This window comes from Phyllobates terribilis, unplaced genomic scaffold (genome assembly GCF_046119375.1).
Source record: "Phyllobates terribilis strain yellow unplaced genomic scaffold, ASM4611937v1 Scaffold_5__5_contigs__length_657084704, whole genome shotgun sequence".
In the NCBI taxonomy this organism is placed as follows: Eukaryota; Metazoa; Chordata; class Amphibia; order Anura; family Dendrobatidae; genus Phyllobates; species Phyllobates terribilis.
In genome coordinates this window covers 38,629,664-38,657,374 of record NW_027362765.1, presented here as the reverse complement: position 1 = coordinate 38,657,374, position 27,711 = coordinate 38,629,664, and the positions used below count along the sequence as shown (strand labels likewise).

At 42.7% G+C, this 27,711-nt stretch overlaps 1 pseudogene; it reads left to right on the top strand.

Annotated features, from left to right (window-relative positions):
• Positions 1-2,527: 2,527 nt before the first annotated feature.
• The window catches only part of LOC141270689 (uncharacterized), a 95,074-nt pseudogene continuing 69,890 nt past the window's right edge, over positions 2,528-27,711 (top strand).

Sequence of the window (27,711 nt, the reverse complement as noted above, 5' to 3'; positions counted from 1 at the left end):
TGTGCCAGTCCTTTGTATTGACCACACATATATTTATACATGTAAATGAGATCCCCTCTGACGCGTCGTTTCTCTAAGCTAAACAAGCTCAACTTTTCCAACCGCTCATCATATGAGAGGCCTTCCATCCCTTGTAATAATCTAGTTGCCGCCTTTGAACTGACTCTAACTTCTGAATATCCTTTTTAAAATGTGGAACCCAAAACTGGATCCCATATTCCAGATGTGGCCTCACCAGTGATTTTTAAAGGGGTAACAGTACATTGGAATCTCGGGATTTGATTTCTCTTTTTATAAATCCTAAAATCTTAAAGGGAATCTGTCACCCCTCCTGGGACCTATCAGACTGCTAACACAGGGCATTCAGGTAATAGAAATGTGAATCTATACTTACCTGTAAGCGGTCTTGTGGCTGTGAAATTGCTTTTCATTTCATGTGGGTTACGCTGTGTTCCCGTCCGGGGAACTGTAAGAAATCCCACCTACTTGTTTAATTAAACTATTTCTCCCCTCCCCTGCACATCCCCGTGGCTGGATCACGTGACAGCGCACTTCATGTGTTTTCGCAAGGCGCACAGTTCCCTGCAGTCTGTGTATCCTTGTACAGCAGGGAACTTGTGCGCAGGCGCCGGCGAGTCACTCTGACTTCCCGGCGCCTGCGCACTAGATCCCTGCTCTACACTTGTACACAGAGGGGTATGGAAATGCGTCCTGCAGAAACAGGTGAAGTGCACAGGCGCGGGATCCGGCCACGGGGACGTGCAGGGGAGGGGAGAAATATTTTAATTAAACAAGTAGGTGGGATTTCTTCCCGTCCCCCGGACGGGAACACAGCGTAAACCACATGAAATAAAAAGCCATTTCACAGCCACAAGACCGCTAATATGGGCCATACAGGTAAGTAGATTCACATTTCTATTACCTGTATGCCCATATTAGCGGTCTGATAGGTCCCAGGGGGTGACAGATTCCCTTTAAATGTCACATTTAGGATGCTAGAACCCATTTTTATTCAAATAACCATCAATGGGGATCCCTGCACTTATTCATTACCAAAACACAACCCCATTCATTATGTATAAAGGGTAATTAATTATATTAATGTAAATGTATATCAATAATCAAGATTCATTTTACTTTAATTCATCTTTATTTTCCCACAAAAGCAGAAACTCTTTAAAAACTAAGCCCCTAAAAACACATTAAAAAGTTGGGCAGTGTGGTACAATACAAATAGTTTAAAGACACAGGCCTTATACACATATAATATTTTTCAGATGTACATTTATAGCCAATATATGGCCAACATCTCACTTGGTCAGTTTAGAAGATTCTTACATATAAATAGCAGTGTTCTAAATAGTAGTTACCATATTTTTCGGACTATAAGACGCACCGGACCATAAGACACACCCCAAATTTTGGGGTGGAAAATAGGAAAAAAATTTTTTTTATAAGATGGAGGTCCATGCCTGGGGGCCTGATGGCTGGCGCTTGGGGCCTGGGTGCCTGGCACTGGGGGCCTGGTGGCTGGCGCTGGTGGCCTGGCACTGGTGGCTGGCGCTGGTGGCCTGCTGGCTGGTGCTGGGGGACTGGGGCCTAGTACCAGTGCCGGTGTCTTGCTGGCATGGCAGAGTGGCGTGAGCGGCTTCCCGTGCGCACGGCCATCTTTCTGAAGCTGTGATCTACAGGAAAATGGCCGCCGGCGTGGTAAAGCGCATACGCCGGCTCCGGGTGCCATTTTCCTGTAGCGCACAGCTTCAGAAAGATGGCTGCGCGCACCGGAAGCCGCTCACAGCAAGACACCGGCCCCGGTACCAGGCAAGGCCCCGGCCCCCAGGCAGATACCGGCCTTCCTCACCTCCTCTTCTGCTGCCTCCGCCACCTTCCTGATGGCCCTGCGATCCCACTCCACCACCACCGGTAAGTTACTTTCAGACCATAAGACACACCACCCCCCCCATTTTCCTCCCAAATTTGGGGGGGGGGGGGGGAGTGCATCTTATGGTCCGAAAAATACTGTATATTGCCTTAAAATGCCTATTCAATAATTATCCTTGGTATCTATATGTGCAGATCAGTTCATCAATGCAACAATCTTCAAGACGGGATATTTGTAATTCAAAATTGTATCAAGACATTACATAATCACATTAAGACCCCATCGCAAAAGCATTTTGTAACCATATATAAAGATATCATTCAAATAGAGATAAGAGGCATAAATATTTGAACATTGCAAAGTCATGGTGAAACCAGCAGGGAAAAAACACCTTTGTAAACATGAAACTAGCGATAGTTAATAATGTACGGATATCCCTACCTTTTCTTTTAACATGATGGAATAAAGATCAAAATTTTTAAAGAAATCTACGCTATATGGATCCTTTTGTCTCTCTTCCTTTTTTCGGTAATTGTATTATTACTCGGGATATTTTATGATATTACATTGGCTCATCTTTCCATTCAGATCTCTAAAATATCGGATCCTCTCAGTGGAGATCTTCTATAAAAGAGAATTTTCCTGATTGAGCCTACAACGATGGATAGGGACAGGAACAAGATGGCGGAGAGGATATTACACCTCACCCTAGAGATCCTCTTCCGGCTTACTGGAGAGGTGAGAGATTCTGATGACGTCATATTACATCATTCTTATCTATAGGAATAACAGATGGACAGAACTGGAGAGGTGAGGACTCTGGAAATGTCTGTAGTGAGATTTATTAATGTGTCTCTCCATAACCAGGATTACACAGTAGTGAAGAAGACCTCTAGTGAGCGCTGTCACGCACCTGTGTTTGAGGGATGGGGAAGAAACCTTAGCCCAGTCACAGTGTCTCCACTTCACTCCCTGATGCATGAGGCCATCAATGACCAGAAGATCCTAGAACTCACCTACAAGATGATTGAGCTGCTGACTGGAGAGGTGACACGGCTGGGAATGCTGGGACATTGTACAGTAATGTTTGATGAGATCGGGGAATGACGGTATCATTGTATGTGTCAGGTTTCTATAAGGTGTCAGGATGTCACCGTCTATTTCTCCATGGAGGAGTGGGAGTATTTAGAAGGACACAAAGATCTGTACAAGAACGTCATGATGGAGGTTCCCCAGCCCCTCACATCACCAGGTAATACACACGGCCTATAATTATCTGTATGTAAAGAATGAATTCACTCCCTGTATGTGTTTTCTCCAGATCAGTGCAATAAGAGGACAACACCAGAGAGATGTCTCCGTCCTCTTCTTCCACAGGACTGTAAACAAGAAAATCCCGATGTTCCTCAGGATTATCAGGTAGATGGAGAGAGGATTTAATGAGATCTCCTCTACGGTGTGCAGATGGCTGTGAAGGTCTTGTGCTCAGTTTTGTTTTATCCACCAGTATTATATGTTTTATACTTGTGTAAAGATGGCAGGATTAGAGCTGATCATAGATGTGACTTCTCCGTCTGTCTGTGACTTTTACAATATTTGTTTCAGAGTAAAGATCTGACCCATATTAATACTACAGAGACATATGTGTGGGGTGATGAGTGGTGTAAAAAGGAGATTCCTACATATGACTACCCAGGTGAGTAGTAACTACTAAATGTAGAGAATTCGCAGATTCTTCTCAGTCACTGCATGTGGTTACTTTATCTTCGGTGTAGCCCGGCCATATTACAATCACCATTCTCCTGCTAAACCAAAACTGTCCCCAACAACTTTGAACATTGGAAGTCCTTCTGTTGGAGTGAGACCTGTTCCGGCCAGAGCTTACAGCCCGGAGAATGCACCAACTACCTGGAATTAGAAGATGCTGACCCTTACCTTCCCAGATCTCTAAACTGCAAAGCCAAATTACAGCGTACTTAGAATGTGCTGACAACATTGAAAATCATGTGAAGAAAAATATAATTCGTATGGTGGGCCTTGCTTTTATGACGAGACACCAGTCCAAGTCCTTTTTATTTACACTGAACAAAAATATAAACGCAACACTTTTGTTTTTGCTCCCATTTTTCATGAGCTGAATTAAAAAATCAAAGACTTTTTCTCTCAAATATTGTTCACAAATTTTTTCTATATCTGTGTTAGTGAGCACTTCTCCTTTGCTAAGATAATCCGTCCGCCTCACTCAAGATGCTGATTCGACAGTTCATTATTGCACAGGTGGGCCTTAGGCTACCCTCAATAAAAGGGCACTCTAAAATGTGCAGTTTTATCACACAGGACAATGCCACAGAAGTTGCAAGTTCTGAGAGCGCGTGTAATTGGCATGTTGACTGCTGGAATGTCCACCAGAGCTATTGCCCATGAATTGAATGTTCATTTCCAGGACCTTCCTCCTGGTGGCACTATGGAGGACGTCCTTCTTATCCATACAGGGACAGGAAACGCGAGAGGTTAAAAGCCCCCTCCCACCCGCACCCCCCAGTGTTTTTCCTGTCCCTGTAAGGACAGGTGCGAGAGAAAAGAGCAGAAGAAGAAAGAAAACTTCAGGAGAGGTTAACTGGCGGACTCAGGGTGATCGGGGGGTCCAACCTCTCCTTCCCTTTGTCAAGTGGTCTGCGGCCGACACCTAGCCATGTCCCAGTCGAGTGAAGGAGCTCCTGGGGTCTCGAGCCACTTCCCTCCCAGTGGGCGCTCATGCACCTGCCGGGGAGGCGCCGCTCATTCTGGAGAGCGGTTGGCGCAAGTTTGGCGCACTTCCGGTGACATCATCGAAGGCGCGCATCGCGCTCACTTCTGGGTCCAGACGTGTGTTCCAGGGTGTAAGGCAGGGCCATTGGAGACATGAGGAAAAGGTAGGATAGAAGCTACCTGTCAGCTGCTACTATGGAGGATACAGCTCGATCTGAGGCCCTAAAGGAACAATCCCCGGTACTAGTGAGTGACACATAGTGGGAGGGGATGTGTTGGATGTCTAGGGGCTAAAACATATATACAGGGTGGGCCATTTATGTAGATACACCTAAATAAAATGGGAATGGTTGGTGATATCAACTTCCTGTTTGTGGCACATTAGTATATGGGAGGGGGGAAAGTTTTCCAGATGGGTGGTGACCATGGTGTCCATTTTGAAGTCGGCCATTTTGGATCCAACTTTATTTTTTTCAATGGGAAAAGGGTCATGTGACACATCAGACTTATTGAGAATTTCATAAGAAAATCAATTGTGTGCTTGATTTTAATGTAACATTATTGTTTCATTAGTTTTTTACAAGTTTCTCTTTGTTTACAGCCATTGAGATGTCGCAGAGGTTAACACGTGAGGAGCGGATAGAAATTGTGTTGATGTTTGGTGAACGCAGTACCCGGGTCATTGTAGCAGATTTCAATGCAAGACACCCTACGAGACCACCCATCTCCCATTCTACAGTTAGCAAACTGCTTGAAAAATTTTGTGAAACAGGTTCAGTGTTGGATTTGCCAAAATGTGGACGCAAGAAAACTGTCACTAATGAAGAAACATCAGTGGCTGTCTTAGCTTCATTCAGCAAGAGCCCACAGCGTAGCACTCCCCGCATGTCACTGGAGAGTGGCATCAGTTGAACATCCCTTCGGCTAATATTAGCTACTCACAAATGGCACCCTTACAAAATCCAGCTGCTGCAGCATCTCAACGAGGGTGACCCAGATTGGCGCACTGAATGTGCAGAATGGGCAAAACAAAAATTGGAACAGGACGCTCAGTTTACACAAAACGTTATGTTCAGTGATGAGGCAAACTTTCTTATGAATGGTGAAGTTAACAAACAAAACCACCGCTATTGGTCTGACACTAACCCACAGTGGATAGATCCCTCCAAGACTGTTAGAACCCAAAAAATGATGGTATGGTGTGGTATATGGGGTACAAAGATAGTGGGGCCATTCTTCATCAATGGAAACCTCAATGCCACTGGATATCTGAAATTGCTACATGATGATGTGTTGCCCTCTTTATGCACTGAAGATGGCACTTTCCCTGATTTTTCCCAACAAGATGGTGCACCACCACATTATGGGTGTCAGGTCCGAGCATTCCTACATGAACAGTTTCCTGGAAAGTGGATTGGTCGTCGTGGGCCAGTTGAATGGCCACCAAGATCTCCCGATCTGACCCCCTTAGACTTTTATCTTTGGGGTCATCTGAAGGCAATTGTCTGTGCTGTGAAGATACGAGATGTGCAGCATCTGAAACAACGGATACTGGAAGCCTGTGCTAGCATTTCTTCTGTGATGTAGCTATCAGTGTGTCAAGAGTGAGAGAAGAGGGTTGCATTTACAATCCAACATAATGGGCAGGACTTTGAACACATTTTATAAGTGGTCATAAACTTGTAAATAACTCATGAAAGAATAAAGTTACGTTAAAACCAAGCACACCATTGTTTTTCTTATGAAATTCTCAATAAGTTTGATGTGTCACATGACCCGCTTCCCATTGAAAAAAATAAAGTTGGATCCAAAATGGCCGCCATGGTCACCACCCATCTGGAAAAGTTTTTCCCCTCCCATATACTAATGTGCCACAAACAGGACGATGATATCACCAACCATTCCCATTTTATTTAGATGTATCCATATAAATGGCCCACCCTGTACATTGTATCAATCCTGGGAAAAGACACCTATCTCGGGGATATCTGTACCCAGCAAAGCGAAAGCATCTGTGAAAACCAGAAGATGTGCTATATGCAGTAAAAAGCTAAATGACTCCAGCGGTAAACATCTATGTGCGGGTTGCATCTCAAAAATCATTAAAGAATAAAGATCTGCTTTCTTATCTGATATACGATCTATGATCAGAGAGGAGGTTCAGACCTCTATGTCTTATCTCGTACCTGCACCCACACCCCAACCCTGTCTCTGTGCCAAGATCCCAAGATGGGAAATGGAGTTGAGCTCTGAGGAATACATGCAGTCCTTTTCCTCAGATCAAGAGGAAGAAGGAGAGATGGTGTCCGAAACCCCAGAGTGGGCAAGCAACATCTCTTCTCGTCTGAAGACACTGACATGCTCTTAAGGGCTGTGAGAAGCACCATGCAGGTGGAAGAAACTCAAAAATCCCAAACAATCCAGGATGAGATGTTCGGGGGCCCGAGGTCCCAAAGGCACAGAGTCTTCCCGGTGAACAATCATATTCGGGCCATGATTTTGGAGGAATGGGAAGAGACGGAGAAGAGACTGGTAATACCCCGTGACTTTAGACTCTGGCTACCATTTGAGCCTGAGGACATAAAAACATCGGAAGAAATTCCAAAAATCGATGTTCCAGTGACGAAAGTAGCTAAAAAGACATCTATTCCCTTTGAAGATTCCTCGAGCCTGAAGGACCCCATGGACAGGAAGGCCAACGGCCTATTGAAGCAGGCATGAGAGGCATCGGCAGCAACCATGAAAACAAATATAACCGCCACTTTGGTTGCAAGGTCCATGCATCTATGGATCAACCAGTTGGTGGAACACATAGGAAATAAGACTCCTAGAGAAGACATTATTGAGTCTCTCCCTTTATTAAAATTGGCCACGGGTCTCATGGTGGATGTCCCCGCCGAATCAGTCGGGTTTGCAGCCTGAAATAACTTTGTCCTATGCAGCCCGACGGGCTATTTGGATGAAGACGTGGTCAGGGGGGATATTCAATCTAAAAATAAATTGTATTCCATTCCTTTCTCAGGTTTGAGAGTTTTTGGGCCGATCCTCTGATAAGAAAAAGGGGTTTCCCGAGGAAAAAGCTAAGAAATTCCAGCCTATTCAGAGATCCTGTCCTTCACAAAGGCAGGAGTATCGGGGAAAGGGAAAGTCGGGTAGGTGGAGCTACACTAAAGGTGATAGAGGTAGAGCCCCCCTTTTCGGTGCCAGTTCAGATTCAAAAAGGCAATGACGCCTTGGGCCTGGGAGGGCATCTCAAACAGTTTGCGAAAAGCTGGGAGACGGTAACTCAGGATCAATGGGTGTTGAAGACCATATTTCAGGGATATGTTTTTGAGTTTGTCCATCTACCAACCGAAAGGTTCATGCTAACAGATCCCCATTCCCAGGCGATAAGTTGTGCCATGCAAACAGAAATACAAGATCTACTAAGATCGGGGGGTAGTAGTGCAGGTTCCACAGCAAGAGATGGGCCAGGGTCACTATTCAGCACTGTTCACAATAAGAAAAAGCCTTGGGCGCGTCATGCACCATAATAAATTTAAAGCTTTTAAATCGCTGGATAAAATACAAAAGGTTCAGCATGGAATCCATAAAAACTACCATCCCACGAATAGACAAGAACATGGTCATGTGCACAATAGACCTAAAAATGCATATTACCATGTTCCTATTCACCCCTTACTGGCAAAAATATCTTCGGTTTGCAATAAATGTCAGGTTCAGTTCTTGTTAAGGTGTTCAAGCAAGGTATTTTCTTTTCATTTAGGATATATATGTGAGCACTGACAGTTACTATAGCATAATAACATTGATGTCTGGGGTACATATGAGCAGAATTACTGTCAGGCTCACAAAATATAGGTGAACTGAATTGCTGTTTGGGCTATTTTCTTGTTCAGCTGAACCATTATCAGTCTCACTCTGGTTTCAAGTATCTTTAGATGAACTGAATTATTGTCCCTTCTATTTTTTTCGTCTATACTGTTGTTCTGACTTGTATATGTGTGTCCTATTGCCATAATTAGGTGATATTTTAATTATTGTCTATTTTAATATGGTTAATTAAAACATATTTTAGTCTAGTGAGCCTCACTTTTTGCCTATTACTCAATATTGTGAGTAGAGAGCGGTTTGTGATTACAGGGTATCTCCCTTTGATTCAACCTTTTTCTGCCAAGCTGTTGTTAAAAAAAATGTATTTTTAGAAGTTATCCATTAACAATATAATAATTCCCCTTGCAGATATCAACCATTAAGTAATTAGAACCTTAGAAGAACAATCCATCTAGAGTTACAGTTGAGACATTAAGGCTGTGTGCCCATGATCAGGAATAGCAGTGTTTTGGACGCAGCGTATTTTTGCTGCGTCCAAACCGCTGCGTTCTACATTACAAGCAGAGTGGATGGGATTTATAGAAATCCCATGCCCACTATGCTTCCTTTTAACGCTGCGGAAACTCACCTGTGGTGCCAGTTTCCGAGCCGCAGCATGTAAACTTCTGTAGCTGCAATGCTTAGTCTCCTGTGCGTATTTTCTGCAATAGACTGTCATTAGATACCGTACATCTGCATAGTTCCAAAACGCATGCGTTTTAAGTGCGCAATGTAGAACGCTGCGTCCAAAACGCTATTATTCCTGATTGTGGGCACGCAGAATTTTTGATCCTGTGCATAAAAGCCGGGGACGGTGCAACCTGAGAATAACCATAAATTGAAACATTGTCTCATGTGACGTAGAGAAGAACATTAGCAGAATTTACAATTATTTCCCATTGTTTAAGATAAATCCAAGATCTGATTCCCAGAATTTATTCTCTTCTGAAAGTCGATTAATCAAATGTTTTTATAGGGAACTAATTCTGCCTTTACAGATTTCACTTGACAATAAATAATCCATGAAAGGATTTGTTCCCCCAAAACGAAAAGCCGGAGACTGAATAGAACGTCTTATCTGCAAATAAGGAAAGAAATCTGAATCCTCTAATCCTATTTGTATAACAAATCCATCTTTTAATATCTGTGACAATAATTAATCCCTTTTTTATCCAAAGTTCAGCTCTATAAAAAATTAAGGGAGATTAGTCTTATCCCACAGTGGGCACATGGAGGCCGGGCAGCCCCCCATATGAGAATTTATAAATTCCTCACAAAATGTAGTTATAAAAAAGATTTATGCATAAATGTCTGATATTTTTACCTTCAAGAGCCTGAAAGATATTTTCTGTTATGAATTTTACAAATGTCCATTATATGAACTTGTACTGGAGCCATCCATGGTTGAGTTTCAGAGGCCAGAAAATAAAACTTCTCAAGTTTTCTGTTAAGTGATGAAAAAAGATTCTGAATATTGCAAAAATATTTTTTTCATTTTGTGTTGCCATATTCCCAGATCTATTTCCCAATCGAGTAAATTTTTATTGGTATCATTTTGGCCTACATAATATTTTTTGGTGGTGCATTATTCCAGTATTTGTGAGGCAGAAAGCACAAATGGGATTGAATATCATGCTCTACTCGTTCGTGCTCTGAGGTTTGATGTTAGATTGTCAACTGGTTTAGTCTTGGAAAATAATTGAATTTTACAACCATAACTTGCAGTTTCTACAGATATTTTATAAATGTTATACACATACATTTTTTATGGATATTTTATTCAAACATAATAATTTTTATTTTTTATTCTTGGCAGATTACTGTACCAGGAGATCACAGGGACAAGTGAAATCAGATGACTTCGCTATCACCCAAGATATAATTGAAGTAAATGTCATTACTCCAGATAATCCATCATCTCTTCACAGCGAAGATCTATCATCTGATCCTTTTAAACAGGTCATAGCTTCTGATTCATTACAGACTATTAAAAAAAATATATATCACAAAAGAGGTATTAAAAATCAATCTGATCTTAAAGCAAAGAAGTCATTATCAAGTGCAAAATATAGAAAATGTTTTCCCCTCAAAACGTCTTTTATAGCTCATAAAAAAATTCCCACAGAGGAGAAAAGATTTTCTTGTGCAGAGTGTGGGAAATATTTTCACCACAAATCAGACCTCGTTAAGCATGAGAGAACTCACACAGGGGAGAAGCCATTTTCATGTTCAGAATGTGGGAAATGTTTTGCGCAAACATCAAGTCTTGTTACACACCAGAGAACTCACACAGGGGAGAAGCCATTTTCATGTTCAGAATGTGGGAAATGTTTTAATCAGAAAAATGATTTAGTTGTCCATCAGAGAACTCACACAGGACAGAAACCTTTTTCATGTTCAGAATGTGGGAAATGTTTTGCAAGAAAATCACATCTTAATAGACACCAAATAATTCACACAGGGGAGAAGCCATATTCATGTTCAGAATGTGGGAAATGTTTTAATCGGAAATCACATTTAGTTTTCCATCTGACAAATCACACAGGGGAGAAACCTTTTTCATGTTCAGAATGTGAAAAATCATTTACACAGAAATCACATCTTATTAGACACCAAAGAACTCACACAGAGGAGAAACCATATGTTTTTACGAACTGTACAAGAAAACACATAAGTGACAGTCAAAGTAGAGACAAATAAGTAACTGAGAAAGGAAAAGCAAGTTAGAACTTACATTAGAAATAAAATACATGTAGTTCCTAATAGACATCTCTTATCTAAAATCCAATATAACATTAGCATTGAATATTGATTTATATTTACACATTCACTACATGGACAAGAGTATTGTGACCCTCTACACAAATCCCCAAAATATACTCTTCCTCTTTATTCCTAATGCCCAATCTCAGTGATCTGCCATTCTTTACAGTTTCTTTAAATCCTCAAGCTCCATGTCTAAACAAATGTCTTTACTTTGTATATTACAGTAATTAGTAATAAACATGTTCATGTTGTAAGTTATTATTTATATCTATAATCAATTCTTTATTTGTAGGATCATCTGATGGGATCCATTTTATTAAAAGTACTTTCTGTATAGTAGTTTCATGATTCCCTTTTCTATTCCCCAATACACAATTATTGAGTCTAAAGAAGATTTAACTTTAAAGGCTTCCTCAATTGTCTCAATAACCTGAACCACCAAAATGTGATCTCTATAGCATAACCTTGACATATGATGGTTTTAAATATTAAGTCAAATCAAATTATTAATTTCTCAGCTCTGTACTGGGTACATTGCTTCACCCTAATGGAAGGTTTTGCTGACATTACATGTGTTATTTCTGTACACTTAGCTCAGGGTAGATTGTATCGCCATACATAGAAACAGGTGCTATGTGATATATTATATATAATACACATTAGTCTATGCAGAGACCTTGTATGCTGTGCATGTCAATCCCTTAAGTATACTGCTATCGATGACCTACCAGGTGAACGCTCACAACCTTAGTCATTTTTAGTAATACTTTTTATTTCCATACTGGAACTTTATATTGGTTACCCATTCACGGAGGTGGCTACTTGAGCCGTAATTGAGCCCTGTAGGGCGGTTTTTCTTTAGCATGGTGAAACTAATGTGTATTATGTGTTGGTTTACATCTGAGTGAAACATCATAAACAGGGGTGTGTTATCCATCTGCAGCATTAGAAATCAATTTGAGTGAGCGCAGGTGCACCATACTACATTACTATATAGATAATAAATATAAATATAAATATATATATATATATATATATATATATCTATATATATATATATATATATATACACATATATACCACAAGACATACAGAGGGGGGTCAATCTTCTCTCTCTCCGCTCAGGAGGACTATGTTCAGGAGCTGCAGCATTTTGGGCCTACACACACAGAGGCTGCCATGTGCTCCTGTTGGATCCAGAGCTTGGATTTTCTCACTCATGGATAAGCAGGTGACACATGCTCCTATTCCTGCAACGTCTTGTGCAATGCTAACTTCCATTCAGGATCCAAGGAACAGAAGAATGAGAAGATACCTCAACTAATCTAGTAGACTAAATATGGACAAATGGACTATTTATTTGTGACTACTTCACATCTTTTGCATATAATTCTTTTTGAAGGACAATTCAGTAAACCACTACATATTTTTTTTAAGAATTATCGTGACATTTTCTTTGGAGTATCACATCTGGTAAGAAGTCCTAAATAAAAAAATATATATAGTACAGACCAAAAGTTTGGACACACCTTCTCATTTAAAGATTTTTCTGTATTTTCATGACTATGAAAATTGTACATTCATACTGAAGGCATCAAAACTACGAATTAACACATGTGGAATTATATACTTAACAAAAAAGTGTGAAACAACTGAAAATATGTCTTATATTCTAGGTTCTTCAAAGTAGCCACCTTTTGCTTTGATGACTGCTTTGCACACTCCCGGCATTCTCTTGATGAGCTTCAAGAGGTAGTCACCGGAAATGGTCTTCCAACAATCTTGAAGGAGTTTCCAGAGATGCTTAGCACTTGTTGGCCCTTTTGCCTTCACTCTGCGGTCCAGCTCACCCCAAACCATCTCGATTGGGTTCAGGTCTGGTGACTGTGGAGGCCAGGTCATCTGGCATAGCACCCCATCACTCTCCCTCTTGGTCCTTGTGTTCTTTAGCCCAAAGAAGTCTCTTCTGCTTGTTGCCTGTCCTTAGCAGTGGTTTCCTAGCAGCTATTTTACCATGAAGGCCTGCTGCACAAAGTCTCCTCTTAACAGTTGTTGAAGAGATGTGTCTGCTGCTAGAACTCTGTGTGGCATTGACCTGGTCTCTAATCTGAGCTGCTGTTAACCTGCGATTTCTGAGGCTGGTGACTCGGATAAACTTATCCTCAGAAGCAGAGGTGACTCTTGGTCTTCCTTTCCTGGGGCGGTCCTCATGTGAGCCAGTTTCTTTGTAGCGCTTGATGGTTTTTATAACTGCACTTGGGGACACTTTCAAAGTTTTCCCAATTTTTCAGACTGACTGACCTTCATTTCTTAAAGTAATGATGGCCACTCGTTTTTCTTTACTTAGCTGCTTTTTCTTGCCATAATACAAATTCTAACAGTCTATTCAGTAGGACTATCAGCTGTGTATCCACCTGACTTCTGCACAACACAACTGATGGTCCCAACCCCATTTATAAGGCCAGAAATCCCACTTATTAAACCTGACAGGGCACACATGTGAAGTGAAAACCATTTTCGATGACTACTTCTTGAAGCTCATCAAGAGAATGCCAAGAGTGTGCAAAGCAGTCATCAAACAAAAGGTGGCTACTTTGAAGAACCTAGAATATAGACATATTTTCAGTTGTTTCACACTTTTTTGTTAAGTATATAATTCCACATGTGTTAATTCATAGTTTTGATGCCTTCAGTGTGAATGTACAATTTTAAAAGTCATGAAAATACAGAAAAATCTTTAAATGATAAGGTGTGTCCAAACATTTGGTCTGTACTGTATATACGGTAAATGTATATTTATCAGTGTTGACCGGCTGTGATACCCGATTCAGATTCGATGCTTGAAGGAGAAAGTGATGACCCAAGTTTAAAAAGCATCAAGCTTCTACATCATCGGGTGAATCTAGAATTTTCTGATGTGGACTAAGTGCCAGATGTATTGAGAAGTGCAAGATGTACTACAAGTGTCAGACAGACTGAGAACAGACGTGCTGATGACCAGAGCCCAGCGTAGCAAAGTCATAAAGAAGCTATAAGCTGAGTCATTTCAAGGTAAGAAAAATGGATGTTATTACTTCTTTTTCTAAGCAAAGTAGACTAAGATTTACATCTTCAGATAAATCTAACTTAGAAGTTTTCTGGCTTAGTTTATACGCAGAATGTGAAATGGAAATCTAAAGTTAGATTCTAAGCTGGTGTCTTTTAATAGAGAAAAAAAGAAATTGAAAAACATTTTACAGTAGGTTGATGTATTTCATAAGTTTGTGTCAGAGAAATCCAAACATGATTATATAGTGTGAAAGGATATTAATGTTAGTGATATTGACTGTAATGTGTAAATTCAACAAGATGTGAAATGTGTCTGTTGTCTCTGCTTAAGGTGATCTTGTGATCGGTGACATAAGAAGTGACCTAGGAAGAAGTGACATACAGTCTTGGCCGAAAGTCTTGGCAACCTTGAAATTGTTCCAGAAAATAAATTATTTCTCTTAGAAAATTATTGCAATTACACATTTTGTTATGCACTGAGGCAGTGACCGGGATCGTATACGAGGGACGTTATATATCCCCCAGAATGTGTACAGAGACCTATTAAACCCGTTGGAGTGCATTGCAGTCACAGACACAGCTGCGGCTGCAATGCAGGAATGAAGGTGAGCAATCACCTGGTCAGACTACCTGGCTAAGGCAGATTAAGTAAAACCCGGCAGGGCCTTCATTTCTTGGAGGAGGTCACAGGAGGCAGTGGGGCGGCCTCCTCCCTCCAACCCGGGTTTTCCAGTGGCTCTTGCCACAGGTCCTTTAAACCCCTGCACTAAGGATTAGTGTTGTTCTATGTTGGAACCTGCTAGGAGCCCAGCAGGAAAGCTCAGCAGGACTGTGTGTGGCTGAACCCACGCCTGAGAAGGCTCTGCACCTGTCAGGCTCTGAGCGGCCCGGCGTGGCCGTTGCCCACAGCAACCGTTGTTTATGGACTCATGTTAACCCGGCTGCGAACCGGAGGACTTTCTGTTTACCCGTGAGTTGCTGAATAAAAGCTGTTTATGTTGGACTTGCTTGGGTCGCTGCCTCAGTTACTGCACGGTGTGAACACCGCCGCCTTACAGCTCATGTTTATTTCCTTTGTGTATATTGTAACAACACAAAAAAAAACAAATTGGACATCATTTCAGACAAAAACCCCAAAATGGTCAGGACAAAATAGTTGGCACCGTGAACTTAATATTTGGTTGCACACCCTTTGGAATAAATAACTGCAATCAATCGCTTCATATAACCATCAACAGGCGTCTTAAATCTCTCAACTGGAATTTTTTACCACTCTTCCTTTGAAATCTGCTCCAGGTCTCTCACATTTGAAGGGTGCCTTCTTCTAACAGCAATTTTAATATCTCTCCACAGGTGTTCAGTGGGGTTTAGATCCTGACTCATTGCTGCCACTTCAGAACTCTCCAATGCTTTGTTTCTATTTATTCCTCTATGCTTCTTGAAGCATACAATTAAAGCGATCCCGGTGGGTGGCTTCACCAGAATTAAACGCAATTGCAGTGACAAGGATAAATTTGAATAATGAAATCTTTGAATGTGGAACAAAACAAAAAATATTTTCTACACAACATATATTTCTTTAGTAATTATTATCTCTTGATTTAGTTAATGGTGGAAAAGTGTAATCACACATCAAAATGGTTTATCAAGGAATATTCAGAATTGTTTTTCCCCAAATGATTTTATAGTATTCAATATTTTCTAATGGTTACATAGATATCTGCACACATCTTCAGACATATATATGGTATAAAGCAGATATAGAATTTATACAGAAGATTTATACATAATTATTTTTAATTTTTGTCTTGAATGATTTGATAACATAATATTTCATGTTTTTAATGGGGAAATGAGTTTTCGATCCTGATTACATCACATTTGATCAATAAATATTCCTCACACATTTTGGTAAAGAAGAAATTTTAATAAAGTACAATGGTCTGGCCTATCGGGTATAATAAAATGAAGTTGTCATGGGTTTACTGCAACAAAGGGGCCAGAAGACCGCAGTGTCTGATTTCACGTACTTCTGCACTGATTAGAAGCACTTCACCATCATATTAAACAGTGTAGGTTTCTGTTAGCAGTGCAGGGGTTAAACTGTTCAGTTGGAGCATTCCTGCTTTGTTGGTCTCAGCTGTTCAATGTTGGCCACTCCCCTCTGTTATATATACTCGCCTCTGGCAATCAGGGATTACCAGCATTAGTTTCATACTGCCTGTTTCGGGAGTTGGAGGTGTTGGTTGTTTGAGGAGGCATTTCGAGTGTTGTTCTAAAGTCTGTTGTTTGGTGATTTGTCTGTGTACATATCCTCATCCTTCTTTACGTCCCAGTGTTCCACTCTGTTGTTTGTAAGTGCATATTTGTATGCTTGGTATTTTCATATATCCCTGTACGTCTTCACTTGTTAGTCTGGTTTGTGTATTCTTATACATTACAACTCCCCACTTTCCTGGATGGGGGAGGTGACAGATAAGGGCTGATTTAGGAGCTCAACAAGGCACGTGGCCCTGGCGTTTTCACCATTAGAAGTAATCCGGGAAGCAGGGATAGCTAGGGCACTCCTAGCTTTAGGGATAGGGAAGGAGCCCCTAGCCCTGAGCTATCTTGCTTCAGTACCATGACAGAAGTATTATAAAAATGAGTAATTCTTTGCATGTTTTGGAAGTGCAGTAGAGTGCTTCAACTGGAAAAACACACTATCTTTATTAAAAAGGGTATATGGTGTGCAAATCCAAGCAGACCCCAAAATATGCTTATTGGGGGATTCGGTCGATTTTGAATCCCTGATAGCTATAGGTCTTTCACAAACATTGTATCAAGCACGCAAACTTATTGCACAACATTGACTAGACGCTCAATTACCGACAGTTAATGAGTTAAAGGGAACTTGTCAGCAGGGTTTTGATAAGTAAACTACAGGCATTGTCAGGTTGGCGCTGTTACACTGATTAAAATGATACCTGAGATGCAGAAATCCATTTTGTAGTTCTTGGATAATCAGTGTTTGCAATTTTTGTTTAATCAGATGCTTGTGCTCCGGGGTGGGAATGTAGGCAGGGTCTCATCTTGGTGCTCTAGGCCAGATCACCAAGAAAAGACCTGCTTACAGTCCGGCCCCGAAGTACAAGTATGTTCCTCATCACAGAGACAGACAGATACAGAGCGAGACGCAGAGAGAGAGACAGACAGAGAGAGACGTCTGTCTCTCTCTGTGTCCATCTCTCTCTCTCTGTGTTCGTCAGATTGCTCTCATCGTGTGCGGCGGGCAGGGAGCGATTCCTCCAGCTCCGCTACTGACAGGAGGAAAATGGCAGCAGAGCAGAGGGATCTGTCCTCTGCTTCATGCCCGGCGCTTCCTCCCTGACACAGGCTCGCTAGACTTGATGACGTCCTCATGCAGTGTGGGCCTGTGTCAGAGAAAAAGTTGCCAGCAACAAAGATGCTGCAGGGAAATGAGCAGAGAGGTGCGTGGTTGTTTTTTTGTTTGTTTTTTTTTAACGAATACACTGGGGATGAGGGAGAGCAATGATGATGGAGGAGGTGGGGGAGATATGGCATGGCAATGATGATGGAGGTGGTGGGGGAGATATGGCATGGCAATGATGATGGAGGAGGTGAGGGAGATATGGCATGGCAATGATGATGGAGGACGTGGGGGGAGATATGGCATGGCAATGATGATGGAGAGGTGGGGAGAGATATGGCAATGATGATGGAGGAGGTGGGGGAGATATGGCGATGATGGAGGAGGTGGGGGAGATATGGCATAGCAATGATGTTGGAGGAGGTGGGCAGAGATATGGCATGGCAATGATGATGGAGGAGGTGGGGGGAGATATGGCAATGATCATGGAGGAGGTGGGGGAGATATGGCATGGCAATGATGATGGAGAAGGTGGTGGACATATGACAATGATGGAGAAGGTGGGGGAGAGCAATGATGGGGATGGGGGAAAGCAATGATGGAGGAGGTGGGGGAGAGCAATGATGGGGAATTATTTGGACGCTATATGCTGTTAATATCTGGTCTGGTCACGGTGTGGTGGTATTTTTCCCTTGTATGTGGTATTATTCAGTCACTATGTGGTGGTAATATGTGGTTTGGTCACGGGTGTCACTATATTTCTCCCTTGTATGTAGTAGTATTCGGTCACTATGTGGTCTGGTCATGGTGTGGCAGTATTTCTCCCTTGTATGTGGTACTATTGGTGTTAGTATAGTGGATTGTGTTGTGTATGGCGGTCATTTGTTCTCTCTGATATTAATTAGGAGAAGATTCTTTATTTCCATTAGTGATTAAATACTTGGAACTATATGCACTTACAGGGGTTCTCCGGGGAAAACAAGTAAACATCACCTCTCCACAGGATAAGTGATAAATTATTGATTAGTGGAGGTCTGACTGCTGGGACCCGCACCGGTTTGTAGAATGTGGAGCTTTTATCCCCATTAGACTGGATCTCATGTGCAACTTGACCACTGATCCATTCATTCCCTCAGTGGCTGTTCTTGTTTTTTTTTTTTCTGGAAGCCCCAAAGAGAATGAATGGAGCTGCTGTCAGTCGTCCCACCTGCCGCTGCATTATAAAATGGGGATAAGTGTCCTGTCAGGGATAAAACATTCCCATTCTTCCGATCAGTGCAGTTTCCAACGTTCGGACCCAAACGATAATAAGTTATCACCTATCCTGTGGAGGCCATGGATCGGTGATAACTTGTTTTAACCAAAGAACCCCTTTAATGCAAACTACCATAATTGTACATCTCAGTTATGGGGGTGCACAGTATATGTGCAGGAGCCGCCTGTGATTTACAGTCGACGCTCCACTATAACGGGGGATATCAGCTATCAGGTATTTGCATATAGCTGTAGGGTGGGCCCCGAGGATCAATTCCTCCTGTGGACTTCAGATACCCCAGTCCAACCCTGGGTATCAGATTAATCTTTCTAACAGCGGCAACCTGACAATGCCTGTAGTTTACTTAGCAAACCTGCAGACAGGTTTCCTTTAATAAACTAAACAATATTATTTGGTTGAAAAAAGGGATATATAGAAAGAGAAAAGCAATCAAGAAACTTAACAATTGGGTACCCTAATTGAATGTTCCAGGCCTATCATCTAGAGTGCACCTGAGAGATAACGTATAGCAATTTCTGGTTTCATGAATTCATGAACACTTGTGGTATGATCATTTCAGGATAAATGTTATAAGTATGGTCAGTACACATGCAAACTAATTATTATAACTTAAAAAATATATATATATACAGTGCAGACCAAAAGTTTGGACACACCTTCTCATTAAAAGATTTTTCTGTATTTTCATGACTATGAAAATTGTACATTCACACTGCAGGCATCAAAACTATGAATTAACACATGTAGAATTATATACTTAACAAAAAAGTGTGAAACAGCTGAAAATATGTCTTATATTCTAGGTTCTTCAAAGTAGCCACCTTTTGCTTTGATGACTGCTTTGCACACTCTTGGCATTCTCTTGATGAGCTTCAAGAGGTAGTCACCGGAAATGGTCTTCCAACAATCTTGAAGGAGTTCCCAGAGATGCTTAGCACTTGTTGGCCCTTTTGCCTTCACTCTGCGGTCCAGCTCACCCCAAACCACCTCGATTGGGTTCAGGTCTGGTGACTGTGGAGGCCAGGTCATCTGGCGTAGCACCCCCATCACTCTCCTTCTTGGTCAAATAGCCCTTACACAGCCTGGAGGTGTGTTTGGGGTCATTGTCCTATTGAAAAATAAATGATGGTCCAACTAAACACAAACCGGGTGGAATAGCATGCAGCTACAAGATGCTGTGGAAGCCATGCTGGTTCAGTATGCCTTCAATTTTGAATAAATTCCCAACAGTGTCACCAGCAAAGCACCCCCACACCATCACACCTCCTCCTCCTCCATGCTTCACGGTGGGAACCAGGCATGTAGAGTCCATCCGTTCACCTTTTCTGCGTCACACAAAGACACGGTGGTTGGAACCAAAGATCTCAAATTTGGACTCATCAGACCAAAGCACAGATTTCCACTGGTCTAATGTCCATTCCTTGTGTTCTTTAGCCCAAACAAGTCTCTTCTGCTTGTTGCCTGTCCTTAGCAGTGGTTTCCTAGCAGCTATTTTACCATGAAGGCCTGCTACACAAAGTCTCCTCTTAACAGTTGTTGAAGAGATGAGTCTGCTGCTAGAACTCTGTGTGGCATTGACCTGGTCTCTAATCTGAGCTGCTGTTAACCTGCGATTTCTGAGGCTGGTGACTCGGATAAACTTATCCTCAGAAGCAGAGGTGACTCTTGGTCTTCCTTTCCTGGGGCGGTCCTCATGTGAGCTAGTTTCTTTGTAGCGCTTGATGGTTTTTGCAACTGCACTTGGGGACACTTTCAAAGTTTGCCCAATTTTTCGCACTGACTGACCGTCATTTCTTAAAGTAATGATGGCCACTCGTTTTTCTTTACTTAGCTGCTTTTTTTCTTGCCATAATACAAATTCTAACAGTCTATTCAGTAGGACTATCAGCTGTGCATCCACCAGACTTCTGCACAACACAACTGATGGTCCCAACCCCATTTATAAGGCAAGAAATCCCACTTATTAAACCTGACAGGGCACACCTGTGAAGTGAAAACCATTTCCGGTGACTACCTCTTGAAGCTCATCAAGAGAATGCCAAGAGTGTGCAAAGCAGTCATCAAAGCAAAAGGTGGCTACTTTGAAGAACCTAGAATATAAGACATATTTTCAGTTGTTTCACACTCTTTTGTTAAGTACATAATTCCACATGTTTTAATTCATAGTTTTGATGCCTTCAGTGTGAATGTGCAATTTTCATAGTCATGAAAATACAGAAAAATCTTTAAATGAGAAGGTGTGTACTGTATGTATGTGTGTGTATATATAAACTGCTCAAAAAAATAAAGGGAACACTTAAACAACAGAATATAACTCCAAGTAAATCAAATTTCTGTGAATTCAAACTGTCCACTTAGGAAGCAACACTGACAATCAATTTCACATGCTGTTGTGCAAATGGAATAGATAATAGATGGAAATTATTGGCATTTATCAAGACACACTCACTAAAGTGCAGGCGGGGACCACAGACCAGATCTCAGTACCAATGGTTTCTGGCTGATGTTTTGGTCACTTTTGAATGTTGGTTGTGCTTTCACACTTGTGGTAGCATGAGATGGACTCTACAACCACAGAAGTTGCTCAGGTAGTGCCACTCATCCAGGATGGCACATCAATGCGAGCTGTGGCAAGAAGGTTTGCTGTGTCTGTCAGCGTAGTGTCCAGAGGCTGGAGGCGCTACCAGGAGACAGGCCAGTACACCAAGAGACGTGGAGGGGGCCGTAAGAGGGCAACAACCCAGCAGCAGGACTGCTACTTCCGCCATGCAAAGAGGAAAAGGAGGAGCACTGCCAGAGCCCTGCAAAATGACCTCCAGCAGGCCACAAATGTGCATGTGTCTGCACAAACGGTTAAAAACAGACTCCATGAGGGTGGTATGAGGGCCCGACATCCACAGATGGGGGTTGTGCTCACAGCCCAACACCGTGCAGGATGCTTCGCATTTGCCACAGAACACCAAGATTGGCAAAGTCGCCACTGGCGCCCTGTGCTCTTCACAGATGAAAGCAGGTTCACACTGAGCACATGCGACAGACGTGACAGAGTCTGGAGACGACGTGGAGAGCGATCTGCTGCCTGCAACATCCTTCAGCATGACCAGTTTGGCAGTGGATCAGTAATGGTGTGGGGTGGCATTTCTTTGGAGGGCCGCACAGCACTCCATGTGCTCGCCAGAGGTAGCCTGACTGCCATTAGGTACCGAGGTTAGATCCTCAGACCCCTTGTGAGACCATATGCTGGTGCGGTTGGCCCTGGGTTCCTCCTAATGCAGGACAATGCCAGACCTCATGTGGCTGGAGTGTGTAAGCAGTTCCTGCAAGATGAAGGCATTGAAGCTATGGACTGGCCCGCCCGTTCCCCAAACCTGACTCCGATTGAGCACATCTGGGACATCATGTCTCGCTCCATCCTCCAACGTCACGTTGCACCACAGACTGTCGAGGAGTTGGCGGATGCTTTAGTCCCGGTCTGGGAGGAGATCCCACAGGAGACCATCCGCAACCTCATCAGGAGCACGCCCAGGCGTTGTAGGGAGGTCATACAGGCACGTGGAGGCCACACACAATACTGAGCCTCATTTTGACTTGTTTTAAGGATATTACATCAAAGTTGGATCAGCCTGTAGTGTGTTTTTCCACTTTAATTTTGGGGGTGACTCCAAATCCAGGCCTCCATTGGTTAATAAATTTGATTTCCATTGATGATTTTGTGTGATTTTGTTGTCAGCACATTCAACTTTGTACAGACCAAAGTATTCAATGAGAATATTTCATTCATTCAGATCTAGGATGTGTTATTTGAGTGTTCCCTTTATTTTTTTGAGCAGTGTGTGTATATGTATATATATATATATATATATATATATATATATATATAGTATGAATATAGATTTCTCTGGAGTGCAATGGAGGGGAGGGTTGTATTAGTTTGTTTGACTGGAAAAAAAATTGAATCCTTGGAAGATGACAACTTTATTGTATTTTATGTATAACAATTATATATAATGATACCATGTAACAGTGAGTATCTCTTTGTTCTACTGATCTTTCTTTGTAAAAATGTTATTGTGCAATTTTCTTAATAAAGACCTGATAAAAAAAAAAGGGGAAAAAAAAAGAGTATTAAATGTAAATTTGTATAACTTGTTTATTTTGGTAATACGAAGGTAAGACAGATATGAAATCCCCCAGAATATGGAAATAATAAGGTTTTGTGTTTGAGCATTTAGCTACTCTACATTTGTCGCTAACACATAGAAAGGCCTTATTTTAAATTTAATTTTTATTCTTATTTTTCAGAATTTTTATTTTAATATTTCAATTGAGAAGACACATTACTATTTAATAAAGTAATGTCTAGTACAATAATATTTCTTTATTAAATATGGTGATGAAATGGTTCCACTATAAGGGAAAATGTTTCAATTCTCTCAGTAATACAATAATTCATTCATTCTGGTACATGGTTATACATACATTGGTATTATCGCTCTAATAAATATATTCAATTAATAAAATTTGAGTAATAAAGATGGGTATCTAAGAAGTAACATTTCTCCTTGCGGAGAGCGACATGCTAAGCACGTCAAGGTGAGGAGACTTTTCGAGCCGCAATGCTCCTCTGGGAAATATGTAAATTGTCTCTTCAGAGAGGAAGAGGACTAGAACTCTAGTGGCACCTTATAAAGATGGAAACACTTGTTACATCAAAATACACAGTGACACCTATGGATGGAAAAGGTAATTACACCTAGTACAACTTATGTTATATCACATGAAGGACATGGTTAATAATGTATTATTTGTTATTGTTTTATTACCCTAAACATCAATCATATGAATACTCTGATAATTATAAGGATATTACTGATTGATGCCACTTGGACTGATAGCCGGCGCGGCAGAGCCTCAGTACAAGCTTGCTGTTAGGTACAGTACTGGGCGGTGACTGCGGCTGCACCAGCGTTCCTGTGTGACACAAAGCCAACAGCTCCCTGGAGGAAGAAAGTCCATTTTCTCATGGGTGTCACGCTTTCAGTACGGTGGTCAGACACCGATCAAACGCTACTAACCTGCAGATTATCCCTATATCTGTATGCAAGAGTCCGTGCAAGTAAGAGACCGGGAAGAACTTCTACCAAGATGCCCCAAATCTGTAACACAGAGAGCGCCGGACCCCCGGGACTGAGCTCAGATCCGAGAAATGGGGCTATAAGATGAAAACTGGATGTGCCAAGGGGGTTTACGCGCACGTTCGGACTGATAAGCGCAAGCATGGATTGTGGTCCCACTGTGCCATGAACCGAGGAGAGTTTGGAGGGGCGTGACTAAGTGCCTTCCCAAGACTGACCCCGAATGCACGGCAACTGATGGTGCTGTGATCCCAGAAGAGCCAGGGGAGGCATGACCAGGTGCTACCCCAGGACTGACCTCGGTCACACGGCAGCTTACCCTCAATGAGGTATGAAGGTGCTGGTGGACACAACTGATACACAGGCAGGGACGCAGGCAGTGGTGTTACAAGGGGAAACAGGATAATATACACACGGCTCCGCTCAGTACACCTCATACATAGGAAAGAGCAAACTCGAATGGTAAAATTCTGGGTTGGTACTGGACACCTAATGTCCAATGCAGAACACAAAACAGACGGATAAAGCAGCCAATCAACAAGCTTTAAGGCTGTGGGCACTTCCGGCTCCATCACAGCAATGCCAAGTATTGGTGTGGTTGTGATTGGCTGACGCATCATGTAATCCGGCCTGTATAAAGGCTGGATCACGTGTTGCGCCGCAATTCTGACTTCATACCCGTTGTGAGGAGCTGCCCACTTACTAAAAACTATGATACTTTTCCATTAATCGACCAACATTTTTGTCAATATTATTATTGTGTATTACTAGTGATTTACTTGTTATGTTTTATATAGTTCTGCTTACTTGTCAGTATGGAAGATTCACTTGTAAAATGTCCAGCATTCCACTAATCTCCTCTTTATCTCAGTAGTCCATTGTTTCAACAGCCAATGGTCTCATTAGGTCAGTGTGGATTGAGACACAGTGGAGCCGTCACCACAGGGGGTCTTACAGGCAGTCTCAGATGAAGGCTTCTAGAAAATTCTTCATTTGCTTTTTGGTTTACAGTGAATGCTTGAGGGGGAGGGTGATCACTTTTGACCTGGGAGGGGACTGATCCCAAGGAAAGAAAGGAGAGTCATGTTTTAGTGAGAGTTGTGTGGAAGGATTGAAGGAAGAGGATGGAGACCGTGGACTTGGAAGGATGAATGGATAAACATGTTACCATTATGGATTATGTCGTTTGGATTTACACTTTCTTAAAAGAACTGCTGCTACTGGATACCTGTGCTTTCATCGTTTTATCTGCCATCTAGAGGATCATGGACTGTGGCTACAGACTATACTGGCTGGAGATACGAAATCTGTGGGCCAACCAAAAGTTGGGAGACAGTGAGTATTGCCTGATACAAAGCCAGTGGAAGTACTGAACCCAGATTGGGAACTTGAGGACTGAGAGAACTGTTTTTTAGCCATTTACCTGGAATTTCTTTATTACCATGGCTGTGATCAATAAAATATTGTTGCATCGCTAACCTGCCTAGGTGATTACTTACAACCCACAACCTCAGATCTTTACAAGTGGTGGCAAGCGGTGGGATCACCTATCTCTGGTCAGCATACCAGGGAAAGTTACTGAGAGGTGACTTGGCAGAAGAAATGGCAGACTCCATCTACAAGAAGCTCAAGAAGGAGGAGCTGAGAGCACTTTGCTCTGAGCGAGAACTAGAGTGGTTGCCGGAGGACAATCGGGTGACCCTAATGCAACGCTTGGACGATTAGGACCAACCACATGAGGAGGTCAGTTCAGACGTGGATGAGGGACAACAGCCCAGGGCTGTCATCCAGATGGTGGAGGATCGACCGACTGAGTTGAGGCGGATGCTGGACGCGCTAGGAGATCGGGCTATGGAGATAGAGCGGGTGGCAGTGTTAAGCAAATATCTGGGTGTGCATTTAGCAGTACCCCAACCCGCCCCATTGCAGAGGACAGTGGATAACAGGAGAGAGGGGCCCGCATCTTTAAGGTACTGGGATTATGCCACAGTTCAATGAGGACACCTCAGATATTGATGAACATCTCCGGTTATTTGAGAACCTCTGTCTGCTGCATGAGGTATCAGTCAGTGACTGGCCCAGATTTTTGAGTGTTGGCCTGACCAGAAAAGCAAGAGAAGCTTTTAATAACTTGTCTTCGGTGGATCAGAGATGTTACTCTACCATTCGCAGCGCATTACTAGAGAGGTATGCGGTCGCGCCGGAAACCTACCGGAGGAAGTTTCGGGAGACTGACAAGCCAGCTGCACACACACATCGGGAGTTTGCCAACACACTACATAAGGCATGCACTCGGTGGATATAAGGACTGAGGGCTCGGGAAGCAGAACATGTAATGGATATAGTCATGCTGGAACAATTTATGTCAAAGCTCCCAGGTAATTTAAAAGAATGGGTGGCAGATAGAAAACCACTTCGCCTGGATGAGGCTGCAAGATTGGCTGATTGGTCTGCTAATCGACCAGTGCAACGCGGAAGTACAGCCCCAGTGAGTCAGGAACAGGAGCTTACAGGGAGGCCATTGAAACCCATGGACTGGCCAGAGGAGGAACGGCAGTGAGTTCGGACTTCACAAAGAGGGGGAGGTAGCCCAAGCCCCCAAGTACGGCCCGTGTTGGGACGAGGAAGGCTTAACTGCCATAACTGTGCACGCATGGGACACTTTGCCAGGGAATGCCGGGAACGTTCTAGTCCACATCATCCGCGTCCCCAGCCTGTGAACACTGTGCTGTAATGGGGCTGGAATGCTGAGGGAGAGAGGATCCCACTACCCCGACCGGAAGAAGAAGAGGCATATGTTGTACAAGGAGAAGTGTCCTGGACTAGATGGGACACCTCAGAGTCTATTAACCAGCATCTGCAGCCAGTCTGGGTAGAGGATGTGGAGGCTGTGGGGCTTCGTGACTCTGGAGCCTCAGTCACATTGATAAAAGACCATTTAGTACCTGACCATTGTATTGTCTCCGGCAGCCGTATGTTAGTCAATATAGCCGGAGGAGAAACTGTGAACATTCGGAGGGCCCGACTACATTTAGACTGGGGTCACAGTCATGGAATGGTGGATGTAGGAGTAGTGCGGCACCTACCAGTAGATGTGTTGCTGGGAAACAATCTGGGAGCAGGACTGGTGTGCCACTGGGCCAATGTCGTAACCGGAAGCCAAGGACCGGTTTACACTGCATCAGTCGATAGGGAAAGGAGCAATATCAACATGTCAGCGGTGAGTGATACACAAAATGCAATGACTGTCACAATGAAGGAATGTAATCTGGGGGAGATAAATTACATCAGGGAGGAGGCCCAGGGACTTTGGGACACTGGATCTGCCATCACCCTGGTCAGCCCAGATACTGTCCCCCCCAGAGCTCCCTTTACCAGGCCGCCAAGTGACCAACCCCCTAACTGGGTGTCAGAACTCTGGGGTTGGTCGCAATGGATACAAGTTTGGTTCTCATTGGGCACGTGGGGAGTTTCCCTGGATAAACCGGGGATCGGGGGGGGGGGATATGGAAAACCCCGCGGAAGGAACAGACCCCTGACCCAGCAAACTAAATACAGAGTCCTCGTCACAGGGCTTCCCCCATCGGGAAGTTGGCAGGATCTGAAAGACCAT